The sequence below is a fragment of the Lactuca saligna genome, chromosome 5 (assembly GCF_052625555.1).
Source record: "Lactuca saligna cultivar CGN05327 chromosome 5, ASM5262555v1, whole genome shotgun sequence".
Lineage (NCBI taxonomy): Eukaryota > Viridiplantae > Streptophyta > Magnoliopsida > Asterales > Asteraceae > Lactuca > Lactuca saligna.
Genome location: NC_136421.1, coordinates 31,442,862 through 31,459,201, shown reverse-complemented (window position 1 = coordinate 31,459,201; position 16,340 = coordinate 31,442,862). Strand labels below are relative to the sequence as shown.

Below are 16,340 nucleotides of genomic sequence, written 5' to 3'. Positions count from 1 at the left end.
TCACTTACACGTTTCATTTGGGCCTGGGAATGAGTTTTATATGTTTTTATTCTTTTTCCACGTAAACTTTGATTAAGGTTCTAGTGAGACATTTCGTTTGGCACCGTATGAGTGTACAAACGTAGCCTGTAGTTATAACCAGAGTCTCCCGAAGAGAGAGCGTGAGTTTTTGTATAGATCTATACGGGGATGACACCCCACACCGTAGTTGTTCGCTACAATTAGACTAGGCCAATCTAGGGTGACAACCCATACCTTGTTCCGTCGGCGTCCCAAATATGTCAAGACAAGCGAAATTGTCATTATTTAGTATGGTTATAACGACTCACTTAGAGGAATTAACATTATAAAATTTACGGGAAACCATTCTATGTTCTTTTTGGATAAAACAGGAAACCATTCTTTTTTTTTGGATAAAACGGGAAACCCTTCTGCTTTCTTTTTGGATAAAACAGGAAACCTTCTTTTTTATAAAACGGTAATCTATACGCACTGGTACTCAACCACGGGGGTTGAGATTTTAGCATTATCTACTGCAGACAACATTGGGTTATCTGGAAATCATTCTCTTTCTATTTTTCCAAACATTAACACAAATGCATTAATATAAGATCAAACACAAATATTTCAAACCATTTCTTTATAGAAAATATTGGATTTCTGAAAGCACTATGAAAACTATTCTAAACAAGTACAAAAATCATTTTTATACAAAACTGCTTATGAACTCACCAACTTTTTAGTTGACGCTTTTCAAAAAGACTTGTATTCTCAGGGATCCAATAACAGGTAGTAAGTTCGACTAGGAGATCAAGTGGTGCAACTTCAAGAAATTTTACTTTCTTCCTTTTGTGTAACTGATTAACAAATTCAATATGTAAACTATGTTGATGCTTTTGCATGCACTTCACATATAATATGGATCCAAAGTCAATTACGTGATTATGCAATTAACATGAAAAAGATTCCTTTATATTGTGATTCACAAAGTGCAATAAGAATTTGTCATAATTTTGTGCAGCATTCAAAGACTAAACATATCGCTCTTCGTTATCACTTCTTCAAAGATCATGTGAAGGAAGGAAATATTGAAGTACATTTTGTGAAAACAACTGATCAGTTAGCTGATATTTTCACAAAAACTTTGGATGAAAAATCGTTTGTACAAATTTTGGAAAGACTGAGAATGATTGATGGAAATTCAATTCCATGCGAAAAAGACAAACAATGATTACAAGAAAACGACAAAGAAAAATCATTAAGTATTCAGAGGTTACTGTTCACAGTCAACTCTTCGAATGCTTCGAATTTGTATGATTGGTATTTTTATTAGCTTGGTAAAACTTCGAATATTTGCAACGAGTACTTTTAATTGTTTTGTTTTTTTGTTTTTGTTTTTTTTTTTTTTTTGAAAAATCAAAAACATCAAAAAGATTTTATTATAATTTTGTTCTTAATTTTTGAAAAATCAAAAACATCAAAAAGATTTTCTTATTATTTTGTTCATAGTTTTTGAAAAATCCAAAACAACAAAAAGATTTTGTTTCTTCTTTCTTTTTAAGTACTGTGTTGCAGATATTTATGAAGATACAAAGAGGACAAGGCTTATAGTTCTAGGGTGAGGTACATTTATCTTTCTATTATTTGAATTTCATTTTTTTTACAAGTTAAGATGTCCCTAGAAGCATGCTGTTGCATGTTGTCCGAAGCCTTGAAATGACTCAATGTTTGAAAGCCTTAATGAAATTTTCATACGAAGATTTCTTCCCAATTAGGCTTACATTCGCATTAGTCCAATGAGCTACCTTACTCTTCTCACATGAGTTAAGAGTTTTCTGTTTGGTCCAAAATTACAGAGGTACATATTCTTTCGTATACCAATCTTTTTCATCTCAAAATTCTTACACTATCACACAGGAAGACATATGTCCAAGAGGTTTCTGATCAAACCAATCGAAACTTAGATATATCACAAATCTATGTTTATGATCAGACATCATGAGACCGTGATGGAAGTGAAACCCAATTCAATTACACTTTAAGGAATTGACGGGGAACTTAGTTCCAGATTTTAACGAAACATTTGTTTCTGTACCTTCGTTCAAAACTGCAAATCATATTCCTTTCTTATGTGAGGTCTTGATCAAACATTCAAAACCCATGATGTTTGTTACCCAACAGGATCCAGAATACAATTTTTTTCTTGAATATGATTTCAATGTGAGTTTTATCTGAAATACCATGTTACTTAAAAGTTTTTCAAAGCAAACTTATCACTAACTACACTGGTCAAACAAGTAATTTCTATTACAATTACTCACCTTATGTTTAGGTTGAGATGTAACAAAATTCATTAAACCACCTCAAAAGCCTTTTTAAAAGAAGCCCTTCGATACTTATTTACAAGTATTCGATTGTAATTCACGGGAAAATACACTACTAGAAAAACAGCCTTTTACGACGCTCATTGCGCGTCGTAAAAGGCTCAGACGACGCGCAAATGCGCGTCAAGGAAGGCCCTGTCATAAAGAGAGACGACGCGCATTTACGACGCTCATTTACGACACGCCATTACGACGTGCGTTTACGACACGCAATGCGTATCAAGGAAGACCCTGTCATAAAGGAAGACGACACGCATTCGCATGTCGTAACCTTACGACGCGCGTGTTAATGACATGCAATACGTATCAAGAAAGCCCCTGTCAAGAAAGGCCATGTCATAACTGAAGATGACACACATTTTTGCGTATCATAATTTTAAATGTTTTAAAAAATATTATTTATATATTTACTTATTTTCAAATTAAATTTGTATTTAATGTTTCATAATAGAAAATAAAATATCATATACAAAAAATAGAATCCATTGCATAAATTTAATGTCATACAAATAATCGTTCCATGGAAAGATAAAACAAATCAATAGAAGTTGTAACAAAATTTTATAAACTAATAGTTCTAATAACCTAATGTGTGCCTCACTGTAAACAAGATTTGTGCTGATTTTTTTAAATGTGTGCCTCACCTGTCTCCACTCTTCCTTAGTAACATCACTCAAGGACTCTAAATGCATGAACTTGCTCAAAGTATCTATATTGCCTGCAAAAAAAAAACATAACTACAAAATAAGTGTGAAGATGGATTATTACAGTGTAAGAGAAGTAAAGAACCTTGAGCTTCCTCCAATGGGACACATGGGTAGTCAGACTTGATACACTTTGCAACACGTATATCTCCCAATGCAAGATCAACATTAAGGTAATGGGGAACAACATCACCTAAAATCATATAATATTTATACACCCCTAGACTAGATAGAGCTTTGCTACAAATAGCAACCTACTTTATTTACTCTGTTTACCAAACCAATGTATGGGAATGGAACCTACTTTACTTTACTCTCTTATGGTATATGAACAGGATTACGATTGGCTGTGTTTGCTATATTTTGGTATAGGGCATTCATTCATTCATTCTCATGTGTTTTGCACATAGAAGACATTAGATTTAGCTGAGAGTTTTTTGGGTTTGGATGATAGAATAAAACTTAATAAATGAATGAATGAATGAGGATGACCTTTGATCTAAACTGAAGAGCTGGATCGGTACTTCGGGAAACAAGCCTAGCAAGTGGAAGCATCTCATCAATTTCAGCACGCGGAACCTCAAGCCTCATTCTCCAGCGACCCATAGAAGATATCACACTCCCTAAATGACCAGCCCCTGTGGTATTGACAAGCTATTGATTTTAGAGCTTCTACGTGTTACTACTTTTAGGAAAGCTTCTACGTGTGGAGTTGGTGGTGCAGCTCCTGAGAGAATAATGCGTACATTAGCTCCTAGTCCCTGTTTTATCTGCATAAATGAAAAAAATGATGATTTTACCCTTGTGTTTAAAAGTCATGTTGAAGATATAGAAGGTGATATAAGATGATGTCATGTCACACACCTTGCTGAAGACAATTTTGTCACTTAATGGATATGCCTCTGGATGTTTTTTACCTCCCTTCATATTACGTAACTTGCTGCACAAGTTTAGTATGCAAATTATTTTATGAAAAGCAAATTTAAAAAGTTATGTTTTTTTGTAAATTGCACAATACTTACTATGCATAAGCAAGACTAAACAATTTGCTTTTGAGAAAACCCCCAGCAGAAATTTTCCGTTGCAAACCTAATAAAAATAGAAGGAATTCAATTCATTAATTAAATAAGGGAAAATTATGTTTTTTTTATTTGCACAATAATTAACTAACACAAAAATACATGAATAAATCCTATCCAAGACACGAGGAACAGCACATAAAATAGTAGGTTTTAGCTCCCTTATGTCTTCAATCAGCAATTTAACATCCTGTATATATATAGAATAATACAAAGTATGATATGATTCATATGAAATTAATTACAAATAAAATTTAGTAATCTTCTTACCCCACATCAAAATCCTATAGATGCTCCATGATTAATAAAACATTCTTCAATCACCCGATCAAATATATGTGCCAAGGGTAGAAACGAGAGATAAACATCATTTGAATCCAACTAGAAATTTTTTTTTTATCATTGTTAAGTATAAAATAAGCAGAAATTAGTAATCCTTTTTCATGTTTATTCATTATACATCAAAAACTCCAAAGTTTTATTTGATATACATCCCAAAGCTCAAAGTTTTATTCTAAAAGCTTCAATATTTTGTTTTTTTATATTCAAATAATCAAAAACTAAGTGGGAACTCACTGATGCATCTACACTTCCTAGAAGACGATGAACACCAGCTATAAGTGTCACAATACTATTATTTGAAATTAGAACACCTTTTGGATCACCAGTTGTCCCACTAGTGTACATTATTGTACAGATGTCACTTTTCTTCTTCAGTGGGAGCTCAAACTGTTTATCATCACCCTGCAAATAGATAAAAGGGTGTCAAAAATCAAAATTGAATTATATTTCACATTTACACAAAACCCAAAATTTAATATTGCAATTTAAGAGATATAAGAGCATACCACTGACAAGAACTCCTCCCATGAATGTATTGCTACACCAAAACCTTCACATTGTTCTTTTTGTTCAGGGGTAACTTTGCCAAACCTCACAATTGCTGAAGTAAAACATATAAATTACTACCTGTAATTCTTTATGATTGTGTTCAAAAAACTAGACATGATGAGTAACTTACTTTTTAGATACTCTCCAGCTTTCGGAAAGGTTTTTAGCACCTAAATGATAAAAAGAAATTTATTTCTAGGAAAAAATTTTAAATTTATGCTAAAAGATTTGTTTAACTTTAGTTTTATGTAAGATAATAAAATGAATATGATTGATTGGATTACCTCAGGGATCTTTTTAGCTTCTACAAAAGCAAGTGTAACCTCAGCATGGCAAATAATGAATTCTACTGCACCCATAGAAGATATCAGTTGGTCAGGCTATTGATTTCATAGTGCATTTCCGCAAACAAGTGCCAAGTAGCCCCTCTTTCTTTCGTTGTACACAACTAATAATTAGTCAATGGTTGAAATAAAAATTCTATGACTTATCTATAATTTTCAGATTGAGTTTTCAATTGAGAAAGAAAATAATTTTAATCCAAACCCACCCACCACCCCAATCCAATTACTGATCTCTTAAACCTTATTTTCAATTGAGTTTTCAATTGAGAAAGAAAATAATTTTATTACTACATAACACAACAAATTTGTGTAGGCAACTTAAGAAACAAGCCACAAACATTATTTTCCGAGTAGTCTTTGCAACCCCTTTGGTATTGACAAGCTCAACCTCCAACTCCACCCAAAACTTTTGACCTACACCAGTGTATGTGGAGAGGAGTGATAGGTATTGTATATGATACTACAAATGGTAAATCCAGTGGCACGGTGTACGTCCTCTATTATCTTCTTCCAGACACCAGTGTCTCCCATCAACACACTTCGTAAAATTTATAAATATGGATATTGCATATGTAGTACAACTTGCATTTGCTATTGGTTACTACCTGCATAATTTTTTTTAATTATTTTAAATAATGAAAGCAAAACAGATGGGAGTTTGTTTTAAACATAAAGAGAGGAATAAAGTTTACTTATTTCTGTTGGAAATATCTATGGCTTCTTCCAAGCTGTCAGCCTGAAAAATAAAAAAGGTGAAATTACAAAATTAGCCCTCAAGAGAATGAACACAATCAGTTAATTAAGTATTATATATATATATATATATATATATATATATATATATATATATATATATATATATATATATATATATATATAAAGTATTAAAAATATAAGCAAATTTTTAAATACCTTTATTGTTTTCTCAAATCTGCAAGAATATGTTGGCACTGATGACTTTGACCTTCTTAAAGGTTCTCTCAATAATGTTCCATGGGTTTGGATTGGAGATGATTTTGTAATTGTTGAAGCTCTTGCTTTTGATTCACTTGTAAAATACAGTCCATACTTGTATGTTGTCCCATCTGAATTATCTGTTTTCAGAGATCTGTTGAGTTTTGTCCTTTGTGTTCTAGAAGCTATTTCATATTGTCAATCAGAGAGATCAATGTTTGAATGGATGTATTACAAGACTGCAAGAGAATCCATGGTCATTCATTATAGATAATTACATTAGGATTGATACTAATTTCATGGACTACCTCATTCTGGAGGAATTTGGTGAAGAACCTCTTAGCTTCAATACTGTCACCATAGTTTTAACAGTTTCACAACTTTTTTTCTCTCTTTGGCATTTCTACAAACACTTTATGTGCATATTTCTTAAGCATGTTCTGAACCTCTACAACCCAATTGTTAGCATCATTCTAGTCAATTCTTTTCTTAGCAACCTCTCTGACTTCCTCTCTTGGGGGATCCAACATTCCAACCTTAAAGTAAACAAAAAGGAACCCAACATTTTTGCTTTCTGATACAAATCTGCGTTGTTCCTCAAACATTACTTTATGAACAACTGTTACAATCATACATCATACAGACTAAGCTTTTTCCAAGCAGGTCCGAACAATCATAATATAATCACAAAATATGTAAATAAAGAAACAAAGATATACAAATAGAAAAATAAGGATTGTGGTACCTGTTCAGCCTTAATCACATGTCAATCGGAGTTGAGGGCTTTGAGAACTGGAATCGGACCATATTTGAGCTATTTGATCATATTTTTTCTGATATTTGTGTGCATAATACTCGAAATTCAGAAACCCTAGATGTATAAACAATGCTTCGTGAACCCCATAGGCAAAGATAAGGAACTCATAATTCATGTGTGTTTGCGAAGGGGGGGGGGGAACGAAAGAGTGTTAGAATCGAAGTCTGTTTTGATAAAATACAAAGATGATGATGGAGATTTGTTGATTATAACATGTACCTGTGAGCTCAGATTAGCTGAATTGATTGCAGATGGCCTTGTGCTTCCAGATAAAGAACCCTATACCTAAAAATTTGACTTATTTGGGTTTTTTAAATTGCAGATTTCCGAGGTTACCCCTGAGCAGGAACCACCATTGTTAGAAGAAGTAGAAGAAGACGAAGTGGAATAAGAAAAGCTGATTGAGATCGAGAGTATTGAAGTAGAAAAGAACGGGACCCATTCCGAATTCGAAAGTGAACAAAACCGGAAATGGAATATGAAAAAATACCCGATGATCCAGAGTTAAAATAAGTTGAAATGGAAGATTTATTGTTTGAATTTGCACAATTATTTCGAACCCTCGCACGTACTAGGTTGAGAGAAAACGAGAGAAGCAGATGCTTGAAAGAAAAAAAAACCCTAGCACGTGCTAGAGAGAAGGGAGGTGGCAATGGTTTAGGGTTTACATAGAGACGGGAGGTAGAGAATGAAGGTAGATCTAAAGGAGAGAGTATCAGAGAGGGGAGAGCGGATTGCAAGGATGAAAGATAGATAGAAGATAGAAAAAACGAGGCGGGTTTTCAAAATTTTCGTTTCCCCCCTTGTCTACTAAAAGCGCGTTTCATTAAAATTATAAAGTGACAGGTACAGACGACGCGCGTTTAAGATAAAGTGCCTTCCGTGTTTTTATTTTTTTTCTTGAGACACTAAATTAAGGGCACGCAATAATGCGTGACGTAAATCCTTAATTTTTTTGGAGAGATAACAATATTTTAAGGGCACGTCCTTTTGCGTATCATTAATCAGCGCGTGTCGCAAAAAGCGCGTCATTAAAGGTCTGTTTTCTAGTAGTGATACACAAGTTGTTGATTATCTCTCTTGATAATTAACGAAGCAATCTTTGCCCAGGGTTTTAACTGCCTTTGTGTCAAATTAAATTTTTGACATCACTGAATATCCAATTTTTTTTAATTGCTTCTCATCTTTATTTTTACACACTTGACACACACGAACTCCTTGAGGTTCTGAGTAATACCAACTCAGGTTGATGATTTCAAGAATCTAGCAAATGACTTTACTTTGAAACCATAAAGTAAAAGAGCCTTGCCTCCATCCGAAGGGTTCTGACGGTTACTATTCTATTGCGGCAAACAATCCAGCCTGTTTGAGGGGACTGTTTGAATTCTGTGTGGGTTTTGAGGAGACGTGACAGTTACTTTATCACGCATGGTTACTATTTCATCATCATGACACGGTTTTCTCGGTGACACTTCACAGATCATTAAATGCTTATCCCGCTTTGATTTCAAATTTCAGTGTTACATATAAAAGCGGATTCAAGGGTTTCTTATCAGTTTACGCTTTCATATTCCCAAATTTTCTCTTATAAACATCCAACTTTCAAACCCTAACAATGGAAACCGCTAATCCTGATGTAACTTTGTCTCACACCACTGATGATGTAACCTCATTGCCGATAATGAAGATTCAAGGAAAAAAAATTACCAAGTTGAAGCAAACATCTCTCACTATCTTGAAGAATTGAAAATGCTCATTGTTGCTCTGAAAAGTTCCGTATTATCAAAAGCCATGTTCAACTCATTCTCTGTGCCTCTTTCATGGTTGTCTCAAGCTGGATCAACAGCTACTTACTCTAAATCCTTGGATGCAGTTTTGTTTAATCTTGTGAATGATAAGAAGGTTAGACTCTCAAAGAAGCTTTTCTGCCAAATTCTCGATATACCTAATTCTCCTCCATACGTCACTTTTACATTCCCACAAATTGTTCACATGTTCAATGAAATGGGTCATCAACCCCAATTGGCGAAAATAAGTGATTTCAAGAAGTCAGGACTTCCGAGTGTTTGGAATTTTTTGTTCGACATTTTTCTCAGATGCTTAACTGGAAGAACTGTTGGGTTGGACAAGGGGAGGATGGAAGTTTATGCGATGGTCGCAGGTTTATACTATGATCTTTAGGTTGATTATTCTACTCAATTATGGAAGGAGTTCTTGAAGATTATAGAGAACACGAATGCTCTTCATGGCATTTCGTGTGCTCGATATTGGAGTTTGATTTTGCAATATTTTTATGATAAGGAAGGGATTTTGGTTCCGGCAGACGAAGAAAAGGCTGTGTTTCATGTTTATAGTTGTCCGAAGGATATGGCTGACGATACTGACGAATTTCCAATAGTTGCTCACATTCCTGATGCTATGCTGAAAAGAGTTAATCCCACCAACACAGATCTAATCACTTACTTACAAACCATTGATACTTCTATTGAAACTGGGGTTCTTTTGGCTAGAGAAGACGAAAAGAAGACTAAACGTTCGAAGAAGGTTGCTGCTGAATCGTCTGAGAAATCTATCAAAGAATCTAAATCAACAAAGAGTTCGAAGAAAGTACCAACTACAGAAGTAGAGCCAATCCAACCTAAAGTTGTTGTTGCTGATACCCCATCCACTCAAAAGGAAATAATTCCTTCGAAGACTAGTGTTTTTTGAAGAATCAATATGAAGTCCATGCATAAGAGTCGATCACCTCTAACGAATGTTGTTCGCAAACCACAAGTTTCGCATCAAGGAGTTATTTTTGGTGAAATTCCTGCTCCTGCTTCACCATATTCTAAGAAGAGAATCGTGACTGATATGGAAAACACATATCAGAGAAGAAGAAAAAAAGTAGGGTGGTTATTTTGTCAGAGTCTACTGCTGATGAAAATGAAACAATTCCAGAGACACTGGAAGCTAATCTTCAGAAAGATTCTTCTCATATTGCATCAACTGATGTAATACCACCCGAAGATTCGATTGCCAAGACAGTTTCTATGGAGGCACGAACTTATGACTTTTTTGTAAACATATCTAATATGGATGAAAGTGTCACAATGGGTGAGAATGCTTCGCATACTGAAGACAAAGGTAAACCTTCGGATGTTACCCCAAATAAAATTGTTTCTTTACCTTCACAGCTTACACCTATCATTCCTACTACATCCACAATTGATTCTCCTACCTTTGAAAACATCATCAAACAACCATTCACATCTCTTTTTTCTTCACACTCAACTGATCCACCTACCACCACTTCACCAATTCAAGATTCTTATTTCATGGAAACTGAACACGAGTCCGAAGGTTTTGGAGGGACCTTTGAAAATCTAGAGTTTGATGAAGAAGAGACTGACTTTCTAGATCACATGCTCATGACAATGAAACAGTTCAAGATATTGAATACAAAACTCAATTCAATTCTTCAGTCTTAGGCTGATCTTGGGGGAGGAAATTCAGTGACCAGTCTCGAAGTGGACGGTATGCTAAAGATGGTTGAAGGGAGGATTTCTTCGAAAGTTTCAAGAATAATCAAGGATTCTAAGTCTCGTCTTCTGGAGAAAATTGATCTTTGTGATCAGAATAATGAGATGAGGGTCAATGCTCAGAAATCTACTTTTGAAGGTAATCTGAAGGAATTAAAGATGGTTACAAAGGAGAGACATGTTTTCTTTATTAAAGATATGAAGAAAGTTAGAGAGGATGTGAACTATAAACTCCAAGAACTTAGACAAGATATGGAGAAAGATATTGAAAATGTTCGTACTAAATTTGCATCTCTCAATCAAAAGGTGGATATCATATGTGATGTAGTTACTAAATTTGCTTAGTTGTACGAAAGTCTAAGTCCTCAAATTGCTCAACTTTCTACAACATAGAACAAAATTTTCATGGAGGTTTTCTCATTGTTAAAGGAGCTTAAAACCTTATCTTCAGCACCTGCTTCGTCTTCTCTGCTATCCTCTGAAGATCTTCTCAATAAATTTTCTCAATTCTAAGCCTTACTTTTTCAGCAGTTGGCTCCTCTTTCCAGAATATCTAGCCTTCTTCCTACGATGGATGCCCCACCTGCTAGCACAGGGGTGCAAGGGGGAGAAAAAAAAATAGAAGTTTTGAAGGCTGGTGGCGAAGATGTGAAGGTAGTGGGCAAGGTGTATCCTTCTAAAATCCCAACATCAAAACCAGTGATAGCAACTGCTGGTCCTATCTCTTCAACAATAGTTACAATTGTGCCAATCACAAGACCAATTTCGAAAGGAATTGTGATTGGTAAATCTATTGACACTGGTAGGATTGATACGAAAGCAAAAGAAGTGATAGAGGAATCTGCTTCGAACGCAAGGGGAAAGTCAATACTAATTGAAAAATATAAAGAAGATAAGAAGGCAGAGGCTGAGGTAGAAGTGGAAAAGACGAGGATGATTCAAAGCATCATGACACAAAGGGCTAGTGATCCTCCTGGCATGAACAAGGGTGATTCATCAAAGAACTACAATTATGAAACAATTGAAGCCAAATTTGCATTCAATCACATGTATTCGTTTGAGAAGAAGCCTAAACAAAGTTATATTGTCACGAATACGGATGCAAGCCAATTGGACTTTCCAATTAACAAAATGGTTTCCATCATGCCTCAATTTAAAGCAGAAACTTAACTCAAGAAGAAGGATGAAGGTAATCAAATGAAGATAAGATTTCATGCGGTTCTTGCCAAGCCTACAGAAGAAGTATGGTCCTTGATCAAGATTAAAAAGGTCATAAGTATAAAGAAGGATGTGGTTTTCGAAAACACAGTCCAAAACATGAAGTATATTGTGACCAAGGCAAATGGCAATGTGTGCGAGTTTACAATTGCTAACTTTCCTTTGCTGAACTTGTATGATCTTATACAAGTTGCATTACTGCTGAAGGAAAGGTCTTTTTTATATCTTCAAAACACAGATCCTGATGAGTACAAGCTGGGAGTTACTCACATCAAGATTTTTATTGAAAATTATTATGAATGTTTAGCAAAGATTGATGTGGAGTTGCCTACAACTAAAGGTATGGAAATTACAGCACCAATGGCTCCTTCGAAGACTCAAGTAGACTTAAAGAAATATGCAGATGGTTTTTGTTCCAGGCAAGTGAAGTTGAAAGATATTCTACTTCGCAATATACGAACTTGATTGTTCGTATGAATCATTTCAAGAAGAATAACGAAGGAGACAAGAAGGAACTGAAGAATATTATCTCTTGTTATACTGAGATACGAAGAGTAATGTTGTACTCCATTCAACTACTTACAAACTGAAGTCTTCAACACTTTTTACAAAGGGGGAGAATGTAAGGGTAGTTTGGTTGTAAAGAGTCGAAGTCTTATATGTACTCTTCGTATGTTCTATTATCTATTTTACTAAGGCATATTAGTTGTCTAGTCCTTAGTATATTTGTTGTACGCTTTTATTCTCCTATAAATAGGAGTCTTTACTAGAGTTAGATAAGGTTTTTACAGTCTTGTCTACTTTTGCACTTTGTAAACCTAAAGCGTAATATTGAGCTGAATCAAGATCTTATTTACATTGGTGTTCAATCTTACATACATTTCTGATTTCAAACTCTGATTAATATTCAAACTCGATTCTTAGATTCTACACTAACCAGTAAGAAGGTAGCCCTTTAGAAACCAGAAACTACAAAACTACCCGGAACATCAAAATCCAATCCTAGACCAAGTGACCCCATGATGCTAAAACCATCAAATGATAACGAGTGTTCTTCAAAAGGATGGCAATGACTTGCATTTTTAGAAAAAAAAATTATATATGTTTTACAATTATAGTTTATAAAAACATGGTCTCATGAATATTGCATGCATACAACAATTCATGTACCCTTTTGTAAAATGCATATCACTTGTTATGAGGTTCTTTTGGTGCCAAATAAGACTTCATTTTATTTTCCATTAACCGCGATCAATTATAAACTAAAATCTGGTATTTTAAAGTTTAGTCGTAGATCGATTTTAAGAACCAGTAATAGTCTTAATAAAACTTTATTTTTACTTAAGACTTCGAGTTTTGGATGAGTTCTAAAATCACTATTTTAAACTTCCTTTTACAATCAAAAAACTTATGACTTCATGAATTTGTAGAATAAACTCATTTTATTTTATAAATCCAATTTTATGCATCTTATGATAAAAGTCATATTTTGATAAACGAAAACTTGGGTGATGATACTTATGTTTTAAATCTCATTTTGCATGCATAAAACATAATATCAACATGTTGCGTTATGTTTAAAATACTAATATCATATATTCAGTTTCGATGCAAAAAATAATCACTAGTTTTATTATTAGTCGTTATAACGCTATAAACCGATTTTAGTCTTTTTAATAAAAACTTATTTATTATAAAGACATAGAATTTACATAAAGTTTAAAGATCTTTCAAACTATTTCAAATATTTTAAAGTTAGGTATTTATAAGTTTTACAATAAAACTATTTTCAAACAAAAAACTTGAGTTTTAATCGGTAACTGGTAAAACGTTTTTATAAATATCCATTTTTATAAATAAACTATAACATATTTTTTTACTTAAACTCCAAGTGATATTATCTTATGAAAAAATGTTATTTGACATGTAAAAACCATTTTTATACATAAAACATAACATACATTTAACATAAAATAAACATCACATGCATTCATTATAATGTGTATAAATCAAGTCATGTCTAATAATAATTTTTGTGATTCATCATAAGAATTATTAAGTCTTTCCTAAAGAACTTAAAGGACCCTTCAAAAGGTCTTCAAGCTGACACTTGCCAAGTCAACTTTTTCTTGCAAAAGGACTTCAAATATTCATGTTGTGAAAGTTGCAACACTCAAACCATTAAGACTATAATTAAGCCCCAAACCCAAAGTAGAAGCTTATGGTTGGGATTATGGTCTTAAATGGTTAAGTCATCTTAAGGAGGTCATTTCTTCATCTTGTTACATTTAAAAATAAATACAACTATTCTAACTAATTTATTACAACAAATAAACAAATGAAAAAATACCTATTTATCTATTACATCTCATGAACAAATAAATATCAACCAAACACAACACAAAGATCCAAATGGCTTGTTTATACACAAAAACATATCAAATATAACTACAAACAACTCTTTGTTTTTTCTAAGGCAACTGTTATATCACCAAAATGTATGAAAAATGGTTATATATACAAATAACAATTTTAACCAAGAAGTTGCCAAAGAAACAAATATGGATTTTTCTAAACCAAAAGAAATTTATGCTTGTTTTCCAAAACCAAAGATTATCAAACATAAAAATCATTCTAAAATATAAAAGATGACTTTGATACCACTATTGGGTTTTGATACGAAATATAAGTTTATTTTTCACAAAACTGGCAACGGAAGACTTTAAAAATAACAAGTTTATTTTTAGTTCGTAACAAAACCAAACCATCATGGATCCATTTATAGAGGTTAAAATGAAATAAAAATAACCATAAGATGTTTTATAGATAAGCTTTGAAGCCTTTGAACCCACTTGGTTTTGGGGTGTTGATGAAGATGTAAAGATCAAAGAACATAATCTTCTCTACAAGTATCCACATTCAAGACTAAGGCACTTGGAATGCTAGTTCCTTCTTGTATTATTGAGTGTCTTAAGTCTTTAAGTGCTTAAAACAAATAAGAACTAAAGGAAACAACTCAAGAGGTATTCTAATCACCAAACTAGCTTCAAAAGAGAGAAAGAGAGAGAGAGGTGGGGACTAGAAGAAAGTTTCAGCTATAACTAGAAAATGGAGAGATTCACAAGAAAAACATACCTCAAACTCATGCAAGATACCTCTTTAAATACCCATGAAAAAGCAAAAGCAACACCATATAATAATATAAAGTATTTACTAGCTTTTAGGGGCATGAGGAGCATGGGAAGAAAGTTGACAAGCAACCTTCCATGCTAGTCCACAACTTTCGGCCATATAGTGAAAGAAAGTGACAAAACTTGTCTCCTAACTTCGTCATGCTACAAAAGAATTAGTTTAAATTTTATAAACTCAAAGTTCATAAAATATAAACTTTTCCTTTAGGTAAAAGACAAATAAAAAGATTCAAATAGTCCAAAAAGTTGTGCATGACTTATTAATTCATACCATATGAAATAATAACTAGTTATATTCTCATATAATTATTATTTTCATAAACCAATAATTATTCCCAAATTAAAATACAAGAATCAATATTAGTTATTAATAATCACATTAATAATAAATATACAAAATATGCCAACTTGATAAAGGTGTGACCCTATAGGATCATATATTATTAACAATATCACTCCATAATGATTCTTGGGCATATAGATTCAACACGTGGCACTATCGTGCGGTTCGCGCTCATTTGTGCACCGTGCGCTCTAAACCTGCTATAAATGCTCCTACAATTCTTGTATTCAAACCGAACATGACCACCTTGCGGGTTCCTTGCTGATACAACGAACCGTTTGTTAGTCTTCTCTCACTTAAAGCTTGCTCTGACGGTGGTCAATGCCTCCCACATCGACATCCAAAACTGGTTCACCCGTATATCTTCTAAGCATGGCTCTCGGTATGCAAAAATAGCATTTGAAGATTCTCAAAATAAAATATTTGCGATGTCAACTGGTGGAACTCGGATCTACTCAGCCCATGACAGCAATGCTCAGCTCCTCACCATGCAAACATCCACTCTGCCTACGCAACCATCAGTGATCCTCAAAGTAACTGGAGCAGGTACACACACTGCTCCACCCTACAACATCGAACACTCGGCCTTCTCGTGGGCTACCTGGTTATAGTGGAAACATAACAAACTCATCCCCCGGGGACAATCTCTACTAACCTGGCAAAGCCTGCCACACTTATTGCAATCTGAACCCCTAAATTGACCAACTCCATCGTGCTGCTTCCTGCACGTGTTGCACTGACCTCGGCTCAGCTGGCCTCTCATTCATTGATCAAAAGTCTTGGGTCTCTTCCCGAGGTGCTCCAAATCAATCTCCCGCTCTCGGGATCTAGCTATCATGTCCTCCAAAGCCCGACAAGCTACAAACCTTATAAACTCCTTTATACCATCTCGCA

At 34.0% G+C, this 16,340-nt stretch overlaps 1 long non-coding RNA gene across 1 annotated transcript; it reads right to left on the bottom strand.

Annotated features, from left to right (window-relative positions):
• Positions 1–4,443: 4,443 nt before the first annotated feature.
• Positions 4,444–5,237, bottom strand: LOC144998845 (uncharacterized). The gene is made up of 4 exons (XR_013660452.1): positions 5,189–5,237; positions 5,016–5,110; positions 4,744–4,911; positions 4,444–4,548 (listed from the first exon to the last, which is right to left on the bottom strand). It is a non-coding gene; the product is annotated as an uncharacterized LOC144998845 (long non-coding RNA).
• Positions 5,238–16,340: the final 11,103 nt, after the last annotated feature.